This window comes from Aricia agestis, chromosome 12, assembly GCF_905147365.1.
Source record: "Aricia agestis chromosome 12, ilAriAges1.1, whole genome shotgun sequence".
NCBI lineage: Eukaryota > Metazoa > Arthropoda > Insecta > Lepidoptera > Lycaenidae > Aricia > Aricia agestis.
Genome location: NC_056417.1, coordinates 16,065,980 through 16,085,166, shown reverse-complemented (window position 1 = coordinate 16,085,166; position 19,187 = coordinate 16,065,980).

Below are 19,187 nucleotides of genomic sequence, written 5' to 3'. Positions count from 1 at the left end.
ACCCGTTTGCTCGTTTGCCCGCTTATTTCATAAAAAAATTTACTACAGACCCTTACATAAAGACCCTAAATTATTATTATCAGTTATCACTTTATATATGTCGTAGGATGATTTGATAAATCAAACTATCGCGAAAATTCTAGAGATTTCGCAAAAACACGGATAATTAGATAATTTTGTTTATATTTTTCAATTTTTCTAAAAAAGTTAGTTTTTTTGCGAAAACGCGAGTTACCTTAGTAACATTGCACATTCTTAACGCTGATTGGCTTGATTTCTGCTTACTGGCCAATTCTTATTCTGATTGGTTACTATCTTTTTCTATATGTATCTTTAAGGTATTACACCATAGAATTATTATAAAGGGTAAGAAATGACAATGCCTCTTCATAGGAACTTTACTTTTTATTTAACCTTTTTCTTATCTCAACCATAACCTCAGAATTAGTTTCTCTGTTGATCTGTTGAACTTTCAGCATCAATTTCACGTCTTGTATCAGTCATTTTGTATTTACAGACACACTTTTAGATAACTTTTCGCACTATTTTTCAAGTCCAACTGCTATTTTAAACACATTAAAATATTAAATACTGCTTGCTCGCTTACAAAAACGACCACAAACAAAAACAACGTGTGACAATGAATTGACATTTAAAACTTCAAGTCTTCAACCAATCAGAGAAGATGTTGCTGTGGAGCGCTTAAACAGACCAATCAGTGATGTTTTTCGATAATAACTAACGATTCATTTCGCAATCTTACTAAGGCGACTCGCGTTTTCGCGAAAACACGACCTTTTGTCAGTAAGGTTGAAAAATGTAATCACCATTGTCTAATTATTCGTGTTTTCGCGAAATCCCTAGAATTTTCGCGATAATCCGATTTATCAAATCATTCTACGACATATACATACCAATAGAAAATACATTTTAGTTTAACAATAATAGTGTGTTAAAATCACAAGTCAGTAATGAGCCTATATCACAATCTCTCAATCGTGGATATGACGTAATTGTTGACTGTACAGTGCAATTAGTGTACACTGTACACTGTACACTGTACATTAAACAGGGCGGGTTCCGTACACGTTAATACGATATCACTGTGTAATTTGAGTACTCTGTGGCCGCAGGAACAATCAGGTGTTAAGCATGAGCGATGATGAGAACTTATAAACGTGTGTATCAACGTCATGTAAATGGTAAAATAATAAAAAAAAAAATAGTGTCAAAGTCAGCCACGTAGAAGCGACCTTACGTTCGTACTCTGATTGGTCCATAGAATTGTTACCGTTGCCGTCTACCCTAGAGTACTCAGATTTAAATTACCTTGGACTTGAGAGGAACTATATTTGTTATTAACAAATACTTATTCTAAAATACTTTATAAAATGAAAAGTAAATACCTAGCCAGGCGGAAAAGTCTTTTCTTGTAGTTCGCTCTGACAACATTTACTAGAAACTACTATACTGGTAATTTTATCAAAATCTTTATCGTTATCTTTTGACCGAGTTTAATATAACCCGACCAAATAACATACGAGGAGAGGTCTAAAAGTCCGCGGAAAAGCAATGAAGCAAACACATTACATTTTTTTTTAGTACCATTGTTTAGAAGAACTCTTTATTACTTTAAATGTAAAATTATTACTATCTTTTTTTTATTTAGATTTAGCTTCATTTGTTTACGATTTATCGCCAAAATAAAATGTAAATCGGGAAGTCAATGGAGCAAACTGAATTTCGTGCTGCGATAAAGTTCTTAACCGAGCAGGGAAAAGTCGGTTGAAAACACTTTAAATCATTTTAAACAAAATGTGATCATTGTCCTAATAAAACGAGGATTTTAAATAACATTGACTTTTTAAAACTAGGCAAAACGTCCATTAAGCACGACCCCTATGTCTCTTTTGGCCGTCTGCGGACAACACGTCAGAAAAGAGGAAAATTTTGTTTGAGAGACGCTTGTTAAAAACAGCAATCTGCATTATAAGATGACACATTTTTGAGGGCCGTGACCAGAGTAGACAGAATTATATCTATTGTGCCATGACCATGACCATCTTGATATGACAAAACTCAGTGCCAGATCACGTTCACGCCGCTCGCTCCGGTCACATGAGCAAAGTTGCAATGGATGCCCTACTCAAGAGTGGGTTCGTGTCCCTTGTACACCCACCATACAGTCCAGGTCTAGCCTTCAACAATTTTTAATTCCTTCAAAATTTAAGGAGGCAAAATTTAAGGGTACAAGAAAATAAAAAAAAAATAAAAATTTTTACATGGGAGAGCCATGCTTCGGCACGAATGGGCCGGCTCGACCGGATAAATACCACGTTCTCACAGAAAACCGGCGTGAACCGCGCTTGCACTGTGTTTCGCAGAGTGAGTGAGTTTACCGGAGGCCCAATTCCCTAACCCCTACCCTATTCCCTTCCCTACCCTCAACTACTCCCTTCCCTTCCCTTCCCTACCCTCCCCTATTACCCTATTTCCTCTTAAAAGGTCGGCAACGCACTTGCAGCTCTTCTGATGCTGCGAGTGTCCATGGGCGACGGAAGTTGCTTTCCATCAGGTGACCCGTTTGCTCGTTTGCCCCCTTATTTCATAAAAAAATTTTATTATTTCATGATTTAGAAAAGGCAATCGAGAAGAAAAACTGTAATGATCTCATGAAGGACTATATTAGAAAAGAAAAATAGTTTGTTAATTTTATTTATTTTAGAACCCTTCCATTCAGCAAACTGTTGAACCTCCCCTCGTAGGCTCACAGTCTGTTATTTAATTTACCTATCTTATGATACGTGGGGCGGATAGCGGATAGCAGGGGCGGATCTTGAATTTGTGGGGCCCTGGGCTAATACTGCCTACCTAATAACTCAACTAATTGTCATTTTGACAAGAAACTGTTTTCTGTAGTGATATAGGTCTTATAAGTAATATTTTTTTATTAAGTACAGGGAGAAAATAGGAAAAGAAAATATTTTATTTATTTATTCAGTCGCCAGTAATAGACAATACACGGAATACACCATAGTCAAAGCATTATATATACCGACCGAAACGTATTAAAGATGCGCACACGGGTTGATTGATCGCAGTGTTGCCTCTATTGTTTCAGTGTTGTTCACACTATTGTTTTCAGTTCGGTTGGGGGCTCTCTGTATTCTCTGTATTCGCGGGGCCCTGGGCTGCAGCCCAAAAAGCCTTTAAGTAGATCCGCCCCTGCGTGGGAGAGATTAAAAAGACGATACTATAATGAGACATATTATCATGTTAGAAAGTCGACAAGCGCGCCGTAAGCAACAATTCGGCAATCCCCAATTTCGTCTATTTGTCGTAACTCGTAAGGCTGGACATTTTTCCAACAATCTGATGTTAGTTTTTCTGTCTACGCTTTCGAGATAGTATTTTTATTTTCCGTCTCGCAAAAGAAATTTGATATTACCACATATTACGCCGTTGTGTAGGCGTTATTCAGTGTTCGCATTTCGTGAGAACACTCAAACCGCACTACATTTGATGCTAATGTTATTCTAGCAACATTTCTAATGTTATGTAACCTATATATCTATATTTAGAATTGTATTATTTATATATACATATTTTCTATTTTATTTTTACAAAATAATGTAAGTATATTTGTTTAGCATTTAACAAAATTTGTACTTTCATAGTGTTATAAGTAAGTAAAAATAATCACTGAAATATTTGTCTGTTGTGTTTAGTCTTAAGTCGCCGAAATGATTTTACTTGAAAAGAATATACTTTAATATTATAGTATGTACTATATCTTAAAAGCATCCTTTGGGCTTATTCTTTAATCCCCCCGGTAGCATCACCCAAACAGTTCTTTCAGTCTAGCTAGAATATTCCAGCCTAAAATCTGGTATAGACTGGTACTTTCAGTCCCGGGAAAGGACCACAAAATTAATATAGCTAACGGATCGGCACGTGCCGCACGTTGGCAATTTAATCTCATAGAAATCATGTTCAATCATGCTTGTGTAAGTGTATACGTACACATATTTTTACACACAGATGAAACCAATTCGGTTTCGTTTGACAGCTCGAGATTGTTGCTCTATTCCGCTAGGTATATTAACTTTATGGAAAGGACCTAGGATACTTTTTATCCCGGAAATAATTTCTGTGTGATAAACGAATTCTGGCGCAACGGAGTTGCGGGCATCACATATATTTACGTAAACCACAGTGTAACCCTAATTAAAATTAATATTGAACTAAAGTGTATTATTTCGAGTTGTATTTGTCTTTCTCTGTACTCGGTAGCGATAGAGGCAGCTTTGTATAATTCATGATACCCCCTGATTATTTATGTAGAACTGGTAAATGTATAATGTATATGTTTGCTTAACCTCAGCCGGTTTGATTAAACTTCGTTTAGAAATGTATATTCAAAGTTATTTCTATGAGTTCCTTAGGTTCAGTTCACATTGCAACCTGATGCGATGCATGTTTTTAAGAGCCATTTATAACTGAATCGTATTTACTGCACAGTACACAAGAAGATATAAATCAGACTTTTCGGTCACGGTGACGGGCCGCTTGTTCCAAATTGAAATGGTCCGCTTAAACAACACGGCAACCCTTTTGAGACGTTACAAACAGGTAAACACTAAACATTACTAGCACATATACAGTAAATAATCCGACCAAAATCCGACATGTTGCACTCGTCATATCAGAGTATTGACAGAAACGTTGTCAAACGGAACAAAACTCTTTGTTTACTATCTATGTTGGTGCTGCCAACTAGCGTATAAAAGTTGCAATAATATATTATTGCAATGTCTTCATTGACCCTTAGTTTTGATTATTCAAAACGTTGATATATCAAATATGTTTTGGGTTTATCATTATGTGCCATATCTAACGGTATGGAGCAGAGGTGATGCACAATGTACTCAAAATAGGTATTATTATTTATTTAAACTTATAAAGATAATTTTACTAACATAATTTATAAGCCTTTACTAACAAATGAGTCTATGTAACTTGATTTAATCAACTATTTCATTTCATTTCATTTCATTATCATGGAGTTTGTGATGGAGTCGTGGACACGATAAACTGTCACTCACAAAACTTAATTGGAAGCTGAGCGACTATATTGTATGATATTATATTATTTTCACTGGGGTAAAATCAGTGATTAAAATGAACTAAAAAACGTGAATGGAATAATAAAAATGTGTACAGCTGCGAGTTGAAAAATTTTTAAACGAATACTTTCATTCTCAAATTAAAAATTATTATTTGTTTTAAAAGCCTCAATATTTCTTAAATCTAAATCAGATTTCATCGTTTCATTGGATCTTTTCAAACATTTAATCCTTTCTTTTAAATTCCAATTGGACTTCGTAATCCAAAACTTCGATTTCAACAAATCTTTTATTTATAAAGTAAGAGGGGAAGGCGAAATTATTACTAGCTGTTTGACCGAGCTTTGCTCGATATCCGATAAAAATGACATTTTCTAGAAATGATTCCTAGCTAGATCGATTTATCGCCCCCGAAACCCCCTATATACTAAATTTCATGAAAATTGTTCGAGCCGATTCCGAGATTATATATATATATATATATATATATATATATATATATATATATATATATATATATATATATATATAAGAATTGCTCGTTTAAAGATATAAGATTTACTTTTATTGCGTAATTTATAAATATTTGATTCCTTTAAGAGGTATTACAGTTCGAATCTTTCAACACTTTACTTTAAACTAAAATATGTTTACATTAAGAAGCTTAAGAATAATTTCTTAAAAAAGTGACAATACCAAAACGACTCGGCCAAACGTCAATGTTATTATTTTAATATTTCTAACCAGTCTGACCTTCGGTAAAAAGGTTCTAAACAATACTGATCTGTTGTTAAAATACGCTAAGTTTAAACTTTATCTCCATAGCAATAAGAGCGAAGCTACCAACCACCTTACAATGCTGAGCATGTGTTTTGTATGTACAAACTAAATGAGGAGTGATGTGAGATGGTCTCAAGTTGATAATCCGTTCCCGGATCATTTGTATTCTGAAAATCCGCCAGTCTCGACTGTCGGAAGATCTTTAAAGAGAATACGACGTGACTAAATAAAGTGGCATCTATAGGGTTACATTACAATAATTTATCATAATGTTACACGTCCTGTGTCTGCGTGGAATTGGAGAATTATATCTTTGAACTATTTGGCATTTTGTTTAAAGGCATAGTCGAAGTAAGTAGCATGTAGCACGTAGACGCGTAGTGCGTAGACGCGTAGAACGTTGTACGTAGCTCGTAGACGCGTAGCGCGTAGCTCGTAAACGCGTAGCACGTAACTCGTAGACGCGTAGCATGTAGCTCGTAGACGCGTAGCACGTAGCTCGTAGACGCGTAGCACGTAGCTCGTAGACGCGTAGCACGTAACTCGTAAACACGTAGCACGTAACTCGTAGACGCGTAGCATGTAGCTCGTAGACGCGTAGCACGTAGCTCGTAGACGCGTAGCACGTAGCTCGTAAACGCGTAGCACGTAGCTCGTAGACGCGTAGCGCGTAGCTCGTAAACGCGTAGCACGTAGCTCGTAGGCGCGTAGCACGTAGCTCGTAGACGCGTAGCACGTAGCTCGTAGACGCGTAGCACGTAGCTCGTAAACGCGTAGCACGTAGCTCGTAGACGCGTAGCGCGTAGCTCATAAACGCGTAGCACGTAGCTCGTAGACGCGTAGCACGTAGCTCGTAGACGCGTAGCACGTAGCTCGTAAACGCGTAGCACGTAACTCGTAGACGCGTAGCACGTAGCTCGTAGACGCGTAGCACGTAGCTCGTAGACGCGTAGCACGTAGCTCGTAGACGCGTAGCACGTAGCTCGTAGACGCGTAGCACGAAGCTCGTAGACGCGTAGCACGAAAGACGGAGACCCTAACAATATGACCTTTCCCGACTCAATAACTTCGGTCCACTGTTTATATTTTTTAAAAGCGTCGTGTTGAACTTTCTATATGATAGTCCTAAAATTTTGTCACACAGCATCCAGTAAACTTTGTTGTTTTAATATAACCGAGATCGTAAAAGTACAAAGTACAGAACCAATATTGAGCAGGTGCGGGGTTGACAGTAGTGCTGACCTGTCGCTGTCGGCTGTACTAAAACTTGGGTCAATGACCTAACACTGAACAGCACATGCTGATTATACTATAGAGAGCGCAATATTTTCAATAGTGATGGGCCGAATGTGGTTTGAACCGAATACGAACTTCGGCCGGACATTCGGTAAAAATTAAAAATTCGGCCGAACTTCGGTTCAAATTCGCCGCGCCTTTTCGAGTTGTGACTTGTTTACGCACTTGCTACAAATATTGCTAGATGGGCCCCGCCCGCACTCTGCGCTTCCCCGCGGAGCCGTTAGCCAGCTAGTAATTTGTAAAGTAAAAGTAAAGTCAAATTTTTAGTTTTTTGATGTAAGTAAGAGAGATTTCGTAGACTTGGTGAGAAGGGCAGTAAAATTTGTTTTTTGATTAAGAAAGATTTCTAAGGCTGGTTTGGTAAGTAAGAAGAGCGGTTTAATTTTGTGTTTAGTTTGTGTAAATTAACCAAAGATTTCTGAGACTGGTCGTTAAAAAGACCAATTTAAGTTTTTTGTTTATCACGTATGATTACTTTTTCTAATTCAAATAAGTAAATGACTATGAACGAGTATAGTTCTTGTAGTATCTTGTTTTTGTCATTAATTTCTATTACGATAGTGCAAGTATATTTCGTGCTGAATGTTCGGCATTTTAACCGAAATTCGGCTGGATGACGAAGTTCGGTTAAACCGAATGTAAAACGAATTTCGGCCCACCCCTAATTTTTAACCCCACGTCCAAAAAGTTGTATGTATTGTTATGATAATTATGATTTTCAAAACAATTTATGATTTTCAAAGTGTGAATATGTTGTTTTTTTTTATGAAATAAGGGGGCAAACGAGCAAACGGGTCACCTGATGGAAAGCAACTTCCGTCGCCCATGGACACTCGCAGCATCAGAAGAGCTGCAGGTGCGTTGCCGGCCTTTTAAGAGGGAATAGGGTAATAGAGGAGGGTAGGGATGGGATGGGAATTTGGGAGGGTAGGGAAGGGAATAGGGTAGGGGATTGGGCCTCCGGTAAACTCACTCACTCGGCTAAACACAGCGCTAGCGCTGTTTCACGCCGGTTTTCTGTGAGAACGTGGTATTTCTCCGGTCGAGCCGGCCCATTCGTGCCGAAGCATGGCTCTCCCACGTATTGAAAAGGTTCTATACGTAAACTGTCACTATAAGCGGCTATTATATCGATTCGTATTATTTATTCTAGATCAGGGGTTCCCAATCTTTTTCAGTCTGCGACGCAGTTACAAGTCAATATTTTGTCACGGCGCCCTACTCCTTAGCCCATGCTATTGGCGCTAACCTAGCTATTACAAAAAGATACCTAAAAACACCTTTAATGATTATAGTTAGGTTAAGCAAGTAAAATAATAATTATTTAATCATCAGCCTGCTCCGTATAATTCATATTATAATTTTATTTTATAATATTTGTGGTTATGGATAATGATGGAGGATTGACTCACGGCGCCCCTCTTGCCTTTCCGCGGCGCACCAGGGTGCCGCGGCGCACACTTTGGGAACCCCTGTTCTAGATTATAACACTTGTAGCGTCGTTGTAGTCAGAGAGACAGATTTACATACATAGTAATTTATTCTGGATTTGTTTCTCCCTTGGCTCTCACGAATGGAATACCATGAGATAGGCGAGAGTTATAGCCTACGTCGCCTATATAATATAGCCTATCTCACAAAGGAGTTGACGTTAATGTCGCGCTGAATTTAGTGCCATCTTAAATTCTCCACAGGGATGCATTTCAATTTTACCAGAATTTCGTGTTCTTACTTATGTATATGTAAACCCAGGTCCCGATTCTCGAGCCTCGAATGTTGTTCTCGTCCGCGTCCACACATGGTGTTTCGAGTGAAATGGTCTGCGATCGAAACGACAAAATTTCTAAGGCTATTTAAACTGAAATATATTCTATATAAGAAGATACACATTTTTACAGACATGCCACTAGCAGTTTTAGGGTGCGTGTTCCAATTTTGAATGGCTCATTACACGGCTCATGGCACATTTATATTAAAATACATTTCAAAGACTCGCAACGTTGCAATCACTTATCCACCAAAAAGCGTGTTAATCCACTTCCCGCCTTATCAAAGAGATCTAAAATTTAACATTGCATTTTAAATCTCTTTGAGCGACTTTTGTGAGGTCTGTACCTTAAAGTAAGAAACAGAGAGAAGACTTATATGTAAACAAGAGACCAACTTACATATTATGACATATTCCTGCAATACTAATCCGAACAAACATTGCCTAAGTTCCGAAATTAAACACAGTTTACACTTTACAGGCCAGTGCTTATTACGTCATTTATGCCGCGCCGTGTTAAACTGGCGTGTCACTGGTTAAACTCAATCGTTTAACCAGTGACACACCAGTATAACACGTAATGTAATGACTTCCCAACAAAGTCACATACGTCAATGCACTACATATTATATTTTGAAACGAATTGCAACATTATGGGGTTACTTTTTAAATAAATAAAATACTTAAATAAAAAATTGTTTTATTTCTGAGTCTATCAAATCTTTTCATAAAGTCTACGTGATGTCAGACCACTGGTTCGGGAACTAACCCGGCGAGAAGAACTGGCGTAAGAAACTCGCACGGGGCCCACTTTTTAACAAAAAAAGGTGTAAAAAATTTGACTTTAATCTTTAATCTGGGTTATTCTTAGGAACACACGCTACATAGGACTTATTCCAACATAATGTACAAGCAACATTTCTGGAGTGTTTTATGTGTGAATATTTTTATCATTACCGGAGGATTCGCAGGATAATGTACGGGCGATAAATCCCGCGTATATGTACACCCGGAGTACACTGCTTTTGAGCCTTATTACCATGGCAATAGAGTCGAAATGTGATACACTGAGCTCGTCGGAGATCGTACTTCTATGATATACAGTCAGGATAGTATCGTTAAACGGGAATATTGTTATTTATTTACACGATAACTCTGCTTTGTATTACAGATGTATGTAGGGAGTGTGCCTATGGACGACGGTTTTTTCAATCAGGCAATCTGCCGGCTTGTTTGCCTTTGTATACGAATATTATAAAGAAAAAATCTGTCTGTCAGTTTATTCGTTTGTATCTAGTTTGTTCGCTATTAATAAAATATATGATTCAAAATAACTTTAAAACAATAATACACGTTCAGACGAGCGCGTTTTCTGCGCGTACGTGGTTTGTACAAATGTATGAAAATAAGCTTTATGTAATTAAGCATAGAATCTCAAATTGCTATAGCGTTTGGGAAAAAACACGCAGGTCTGAACGCACCCTGTCCTTGAGGTTAAATATCTACTTTATATAATAATCTACTTTTCCATGCGGGGTAAATATTTCTACCGTAGATAAAAAAACAACGTCAAAATATAAATGAAAAGTTAAACTTTCAGCTGCGCTTAACAGCTACTGCATTATAAGCTGTAGCTTGCCCGGCTTCCCCCGTAATTCCCGTCAGTCACCCGGCTAAGCTAAACATAGCGCGCCATTAATACATTAACCAAGCTATCGCTTAGCCAATAGCCGGCTATAGCTGCTGCGTCGATTATACGTTTTGCAAGAAAACTTTTCTTGTTTGTTCACTTCAAGTGGAGTACATTATTACCGTTAAATATTGTTCCATTTGTTTATTTATTTTATTTATTGAATCATTTATTGTGCACAAGAAACATTTATAAATAAAATTTACACACAATAAGACGAGACAAAGGATCTGCTTATTTGTAATAGAAATGTCTTCCAGCAACCCTACGGAGAGAGATAGGACGTGCACAAATATGAATAAAATATTGCATCAATATTATGTACTTCTGACGAATTGTAAAGTAACGAAGGTTGTTTTTTCGTCAATCCCTCCCAAACTAATCTATACAAATATTATAAACTAGCGGTCGCCCGCGGCTCCGCTCGCGTGGACTTCCAAAAAGGAGGAGGTTATAACTTCGCCGTTTGTTGACCGATTTTCATGATTCTTTTGTCGTTGTACAGGGTTGAATTCGAATTTGGTACCATGATCACAAAAGTGGTGATCTGATTATGGGATCCATGAGGAATCGAGAGGGCTCCTTGAAATTTGTATGGAAACATATAGTGATTTCGATTTTTTCTGAAGCATTTGAGGTAAATGCTACCAAAAAGTAAAACTTCCCACCAGGTACCGAAGGTACCGAACAGAACTTTTGAATCCCTATAGATACAGGTTCGGGGATTTCTGCGTTGTTTAAACAACTGAAAGCATAAGCCAACACATCAATTTGATTGATCATTATCATCACAACCATAATTACACCATGGGTCAGCACATTATGACCCAAATATTGGTACTTTTACTTAAAACGAATGAAATTTTAGTACAGTATTCGTTGAGATTTAGTCGAATTTTAAAAAAGGTACTAATGAAGAATAAGAATTATTTCATACTTTTAGGTCATTTTAAGAATATTGTTTTTTCCTTGGAAGTCGGGTTCAAATTTTGTTAAAAAATAATAATCGTAAATCTATTCCTACTAATTTGAATGTTTGGCCCTGGGATTTATTTATCGTTAGTGCAAAATAAATTTTTACAGGAAATTGGAGCCTTTTGAAGGGTACTTATAGGCAAATCAATAGGGATCATTGGTATTCTTGGTATAATATGAGCTAATTCACCAGCTGCAGGGCCGGTTATAATCTTCGCTACTGCTCACCCCCGCCTTGGTAGCGCACACCCAAACCAAACGTCCAATTTTAATCATTCAAAGACAAAATATTATCTACACAAATTGTGCTTGGTGATGAAATAATTTATTTTGATTAGGATTAGAAGGTAAAAGCACTAATAGTAGACTCGGAACTAATAGATGACACTTACGACAAAAATACCATAAAAATTCTAATTACTGTAATTTTTTCTCAACACTGTAAATTTTATAAGCTGCTCAAGCTATCTGTTGACGTGAAAAAATATATTTGGGACGCCTTCGGGAACAAAATTTTAAAATGGGATCAGTTTTCGTAAATAATGTGACCGCTTCAACACGCGCTCGGCAATTTCTTAGCAAATAGGTTAAGGAAGGCGAAATTTTGCACGTAAGTTTTGAATACATTTATTTGATTTTTTGTAATTTCTATTGATTTCATTGGATTAATGGTCATGTTATATACACTAATTAATGTTTATTTATGATTTTTTATCCATTTTCCCTAACAATATAAAGGGTGTCTACTGTTAGTTCTTGAAAATGTAAAAACCTAATAGATGACATGGAACTCATATCATCATTTTGCAATACATACTAAAGTTATTTTGTAGTTTATTCTACTGCAAATATCATCACTATTCTCTGAAAATATAGTTCTATTAACAAACTAACAAATTAGAACCTCGAGTCGATTAGATTTAGCACGACCAAGCTCTAGAAGATCCCTCTTGGAAGATTAATTCTAAGTGCATCGGTAAATATAATATGGTTTCACTTAGAACTCTTCGATAGTGCGATGCAGAATTGTGGTTCTAGTTGTATCGCCAGATACCCTTAAAAGGTATGCCCCATTTCTCTCACCTAATTTAACCTTACCTACCAATATCAGTATAAGTAATAAGTATATACAAAGAAAAGCATATAAAATATCAAAGTAAAATCTTATAAAACCTAATAAAACGCAGCTCTCAGCGTCAGAGCAGATAATATATCGTCCTTAGTATAATACGAATATAGAGCGTGTCATTTCGCGGGTAAAGAAAATCCTCACTAATATTGAAATGGGTTTGTTTATATGTTTGTCATTGATTTGGCAGAAAACTATGAAATTTGACGATGGCTTTGGGCCGTGAATGCTCGTAAATAACTTACAATTTATTAGTAATACATACTATTATATCACTCCATGAATTGTCTTGTTATACCTGATGTTGTTAAAGAGGAAACAATCCTATCAAAAGTTATTAGCTTGTGGCCTAAATCAGAATTATCTCCGTTATAATATAAAAACGTCGTACAATATAAAAGAGAGAGTATTGCATGGTATATGATTAGTTTATGTGTATGCGGCATTCTTAGACGGTCTCAAAAAGTAACTAAGTATTAAAAGTATGGTATCTTGCCATGACTCTTTGTACATAGTCAAATTTTAGTCAAAAAAACCTGATAATATAATCCAAAACGTAAAACAGTATAATAAGATAAGCATAGACCTTTTAAATTAATACATCGAAGTGTCTAGTCGTCCGATTACCGGATGAATAAAATAAATCTTAGTCGTCCGATTATCGGACGTATAGATTGTCTATCTACGTTACATACTATAATATATTACCCGTGACTTCACCCGTCTAAAAAATAATGTTGCAGTAATAATATGTCATAGCCTATGTATTAAGGCTGTTGCTAGTCGTCCGGTAATCGGATGAATTATTTTTTTTAATTCATCCGGTAATCGGACGACTAAGATTTATTTTATTCATCCGATTACCGGACGACTAGCAACAGCCTTAAATAGGCTATAACATATTATTACTGCAATATTATTTCTTAGACAGGTGAAGTCACGGGTAACATATAGTATATAATGTAGATAGAGTGCGTGGTATTTACGGTGTGTGGTAGATCACATAATATAATATACATAATCGCGACAGGGTGTAGTTTATGTGCTTATTGTTATGTGTATTGAGGTCGAGATGTTCCCATTGAAAGTTTATTTAGTATGATTATAATACTCCCCACACCGGTTTCGGTGACGGTGGCCGGTTTCATTGAAACCAGGCCAGGTACGTAGGAGTAATTTTATAGTGCCCAAGTGTGTGCGCAGTACACAAGAGCACTCTCTATTCCTTTACTCTCATAACCCAGTGGGACGGAAGACCGACACGACTGGCGAGAGATCAGGCGCAGGACCGACTTTTTACATGCCCATCCGACGCATGGATCATCTTACTTGTCAGACAATCAGGTGATCAGCCTGCATTGTCCTAACCAAACTTGGAAATAACATGTTTCCAACGCGGGATTCGAACCCACGACCTCCGGAGTCGAGAGCGACGCTCTAACCACTAGACCACGGAGGAGTATGATTATAAGGTATGAAAAAGTTGTAAGCAAGTTGCAAAACATAGTTCCCCTGTTACTTATTTGAATTAAAAAATAGTGGCTCGATGGTTTAGCTTTTGAGTGTACTGCGCAGTCAATCATACACACATACACAAACACACGCTGGATACACAGAATAACATAGAAAACTTTTTTGTTTATTCTGAATTTGAAAATCTGGCCAATGATCTTGTAACACTAAGTGCCTGTTTCACCAGTTCCTTATAGGTGCCGAATAGGCTATCTACCACACAGATGAAGTATGGAGAATCTGTCAAAAAGCTGTGAATAGTCTATTCGGCACTTTATCAGAAAGTGGTGAAACAAGCCCTAATTTAAATATTTTTTTTTTGTTTCAAGGATTTCGTTTACTTATAAGATAAAAAATTAAGACAGGTGCTTTTTTCAAAAGTTCCAGTAATTCCTTACTGAATTTACCGCTTGAAAAAATATTGTATACCTTTAGGAAAAATATTATGTAAATGTTTCTGACATGGCATCATTCAAGCATTGGTTGTTCATATATTATTACATTTTTGTTGATGTATTTTTCCCCGCATTGAAAGAACCTCAAATTTGACTGGCGGGTTAAATACCCTTAGGTCGTTTGTCCACTGCTGCCATCACGGGGACGTCACCGACAAAAAATATAATAAAATGCAACGTTATAACGTATAGACGTGGGAGAGCCATGCTTCGGCACGAATGGGCCGGCTCGACCGGAGAAATACCACGTTCTCACAGAAAACCGGCGTGAAACAGCGCTTGCGCTGTGTTTCGTCGAGTGAGTGAGTTTACCGGAGGCCCAATCCCCTAACCTATTCCCTTCCCTACCGTCCCCTATTCCCTTCCCTTCCCATCCCTACCCTCCCCTATTACCCTATTCCCTCTTAAAAAGCCGGCAACGCACCTGCAGCTTTTCTGATGCTGCGAGTGTCAATGGGCGACGGAAGTTGCTTTCCATCAGGTGACCCGTTTGCTCGTTTGCCCCCTTATTTCATAAGAATAATAAATAAAAAAATATAATATAACCTAGGTATAGGTTTTATTTTCTACCGACATTGGTCTAGCGACCCATGCCGCCACCGCTCTGTAGTGGCGTAACAAAATGAAACCTATAGTCTAGGTCATAAAGGCGCATTTTATTTGAATTTTAAGCTATTGCAATAGTTTTTATCGCGGGCTTTGAGGGCGGCGACCGAATCAAGAAATTTTACGAAAAAACCTACTCCGACTTCCGACCGGTACAGCGGTTTGGCGATGCCATACTTCGGCACGGTATTTGTGTGCGAGCGACTAGACCATTGATTCCCAAAGTGGTTCAGGTGGACCCCCCGGGGTCCACGCGAGACCCTGACAAAAAATGGGGCTCTACGATTGTATGCGGGTGTAAATTAATTTGATTAGCAGTGAATAATTTTTATGTAAACTTGATTTTTCATTAGAAAGCATAGGCCAAGGATGGCGAACCCTGCCTTATGGGGAAACGCTGCCGATATTAATACTATATTTGTGCTGCAGAAGCGAGCTATACGTTCGATTTACAAAATGTCTACATTTGAATCTTTGAGAGAAAAGTTTAAAGAAATTGGTATTCTGACAGTAGCTTCTCAATACATTTTAGATAATGTAATACATGTTAGAAAAAATATATGTAAATTTAAAGCCAAAGGTGACATTCATTGTAGAAACACCAGAAATAAGTACAAGCTAGATTTGCCAGTGATCAGACTTAGTAAAGTCAGTAAATCTTTTAAAGGTCAATGTATACGCCTTTTCAATAAAATCCCAGAAAACGTTAAAAATCTTTCCATTAATAAATTTAAGAAAGTAGTCAAAGAGCGTTTGTGTGCCAAAGCCTATTATAAGGTCAATGATTTCATAGAAGATGGCACATCTTGGGAGTAGGATGGCTGCTTACAAGGCTACTTCTACATTATTGTACATGACTTACTATGTATGTATGTTGACATTGTATAATTTTAAGTTACAGCATTGTAAATTTTATTTTAAAAGATTAATTTTTTTACCTCACTTTTTTTTGGTAAAAAAAGTGGGCCCCGTGCGAGTTTCTTACGCCGGTTCTTCTCGCCGGGATAGTTCCCGAACCGGTGGTAGGCACCGTAGCTAATATTAACATTCTGAAAGTATTTTCTTAAAATCTACTCAGAAATAAAACATTTTTTATTTTATTTTTATTTATTTTTTATCAACATGCCACTTTTCTGAATAATCACTAAAGTGATATCATAGGCGTGCCTTCAAATAATATTTTTCTTTTTAAACCTGACGCGTATATTTTAAAATATAATGCCCATAATGTGATCAGTAGCGTGCTCAAAATTTTATGTCGAGTGCCATTGGTTCGCCATCCCTGGCATAGGCGGATAATTTGTTGAAAAGCACAGCGACTGTTACTTAAAATAATAAAAGCCAGTTTCCTGTATTAGTATTAATAGACAAGGAGATTGGGAACCTCTGGACTAGACGTATGCAAATTATAACTGCATATATTTATGAAAAATGCAATGTAATAGCTTTACCGCGGCAGTCCTTGAGCCACACGTATTGTCGGTGACGGCGGCGGTGGACAAAAATCCTTGAGCTTATTTTGTTCCTTCGTACGGAACATGATGGCGTTTCCCAGAAATAAAACATTCGAATTTCCGATGAACGCAATATTATACTCTTCTCGGAAAACTCGTTTCATAACGCGATTACATTTTTTGTTATAATTGCGTTTCTATTTCGAAAAAAATGTTTTATATTTACAGCTGCTTACTAACTAGCTGTGTAGCCTCTTGGCTCCAGGTAATTTTCGGCAGCTTAATATAAATAATATTCTTTATTTGCATAAATATGGTACAGTAAAGTGATACAATTTTAACAGTGTCTCACATTTGTCAATTTTATCGACTTCATCTTACTAACTAGTTAGGTAGCTTCTTGGCTCCATTTAAATTTTATCCCAGCAAGAACTATACAAGAAAGAAATAAGATAAAGAAGTTAACTAAAAAAACCTGACTGTTCTTTTATCATAAAGTTAATATAGCTAGCGGAATAGAGAAACAAAGGCCTGAGCAAGCGAGATGTCAGTGCTATCAGTAACACTGCGTGGTAAAAAGAGACGTGTGATACATGACAGCAGCACTCTTTTTTGACGTCCAGTCGGCACGTGCTGCACGTTGACAATTTAATCTCATAGGAATCATGTTCAATCATGCTTGTGTAAGTGCATACGTACACATATTTTTACACACATATGAAACCAATTTCGGTTTCGTTTGACAGCTCGAGATTGTTGCTCTATTCCGCTAGGTATATTAACTTTATGGCTTTTATGCAATTTTAATTTTGATGTACCTACACACTTTTATTATGGTTTAAGAGGTGTCGTCAGATTCGTGTTTATTGTTAAATAAACACGAATCTGACGACACCTCTTAAACCATTCAGGCTGCAGAACGCGCTAAACATACATGCATGCTCACGAAACACAGTCCTCTTTCAGACACAGTTGGGTAAATATTTACCTGCCTGTCGACGAGGTCCCGGAAAGGTTAAAGCGTCTTAAAATGAAACTGTGTATACATGGTGCAACAAAACTAAGTGATAATACTTATGGTGTGTATGTATCCCCCATACAGAGTTCGCTGTAAAAGTAGCAGCGCTGAAAGATTAACATTTTTTATATATAGATAGGTTAATGTTATATAATAATAATAATAATAATAGAAAAAACAACTTACCTGATAGATATCGCCGTCCCCAACACCAACAACCTAAAACAAGAACACAATGAAAAAATACAAAAATATATTCCACTGGCCGGTGAAATCAAACAAATGTGACACCAAGAAGTTGTCAAAATGATCCCCATCATCATCTCTTCTACCGGAGTAATACCGAAGACCCTCGCCACATCTCTGAAAACTTTAGATCTGCATAAAAATACTTATATACAAATGCAAAAATCCACCATAATCGATACATGCTCATTAGTTCGCCGTTTTCTAAACCCATCCTCATCTTTCTCTACACTCCAATCATAACACATCTTTAACATGAACCAGGATACTTGGCTCTTGCCCGTACCTGAATCACCTTCTCCGGCAAACAGCCGAGATTACTCTTCTTTAAATAATAATAATAATAATATCTATGGATGCTTCACACCACGTCAGTCTGGCCCCGTGCTAAGTACCTGAAGGACTTGTGTTACGGGTACCAGACAACGGAAATATATTTAATACTTTTATACTATTCATATATTTAAGATTTTTATTAAATCATACACATATTTTATACACATCCATGACCCAGGAACTTTGAAAACTTTTTGTTCCGTCGGCGGGATTCAAACCCGCGACCCGCGGCTTGAGCTACCGACAGCCCACCCACTGAGCCACAGAGGTCGTCATCGGTTATATAATTTAAGAGTGACATTGTCCTACAAATAGAACAATCCATATTTTAGGATCATCAAATTAAAGTATGAAATCCTTTCTATCTCTATTAGCTACCGCTTTCGAGATTTTTCCCCGAACAAGCAGATAAAAATGTTGTTCGTCTTATCAAAATGAAGCTACTCACGAAAAATTTGATTGATAGTAATAAAAAAAAATGATCTAGGGCTCCCGTACTAAAGGAATTACGATTGTATAGAGGAATATATTGTTCATTTATTATCACTCATAATAGAGGTCGACTGTGCCTGCTCATAATAGCTTCACAACAATTATGGTCCAAAAATAATTATCTATTATACCACTCAACGTAGAAAGAGGCTTTTAGAAGGCGGTATAATTGTTTTGTTTTTCTTCTCTTCATAATAGTGTAGATAAATATGATACGATGAGGCGAAAATATCCGTTTTTTACAAGTATTAAATCAATTCAAATATATTTCAATCACCTCGCTAGTAATATAGGCGAATTT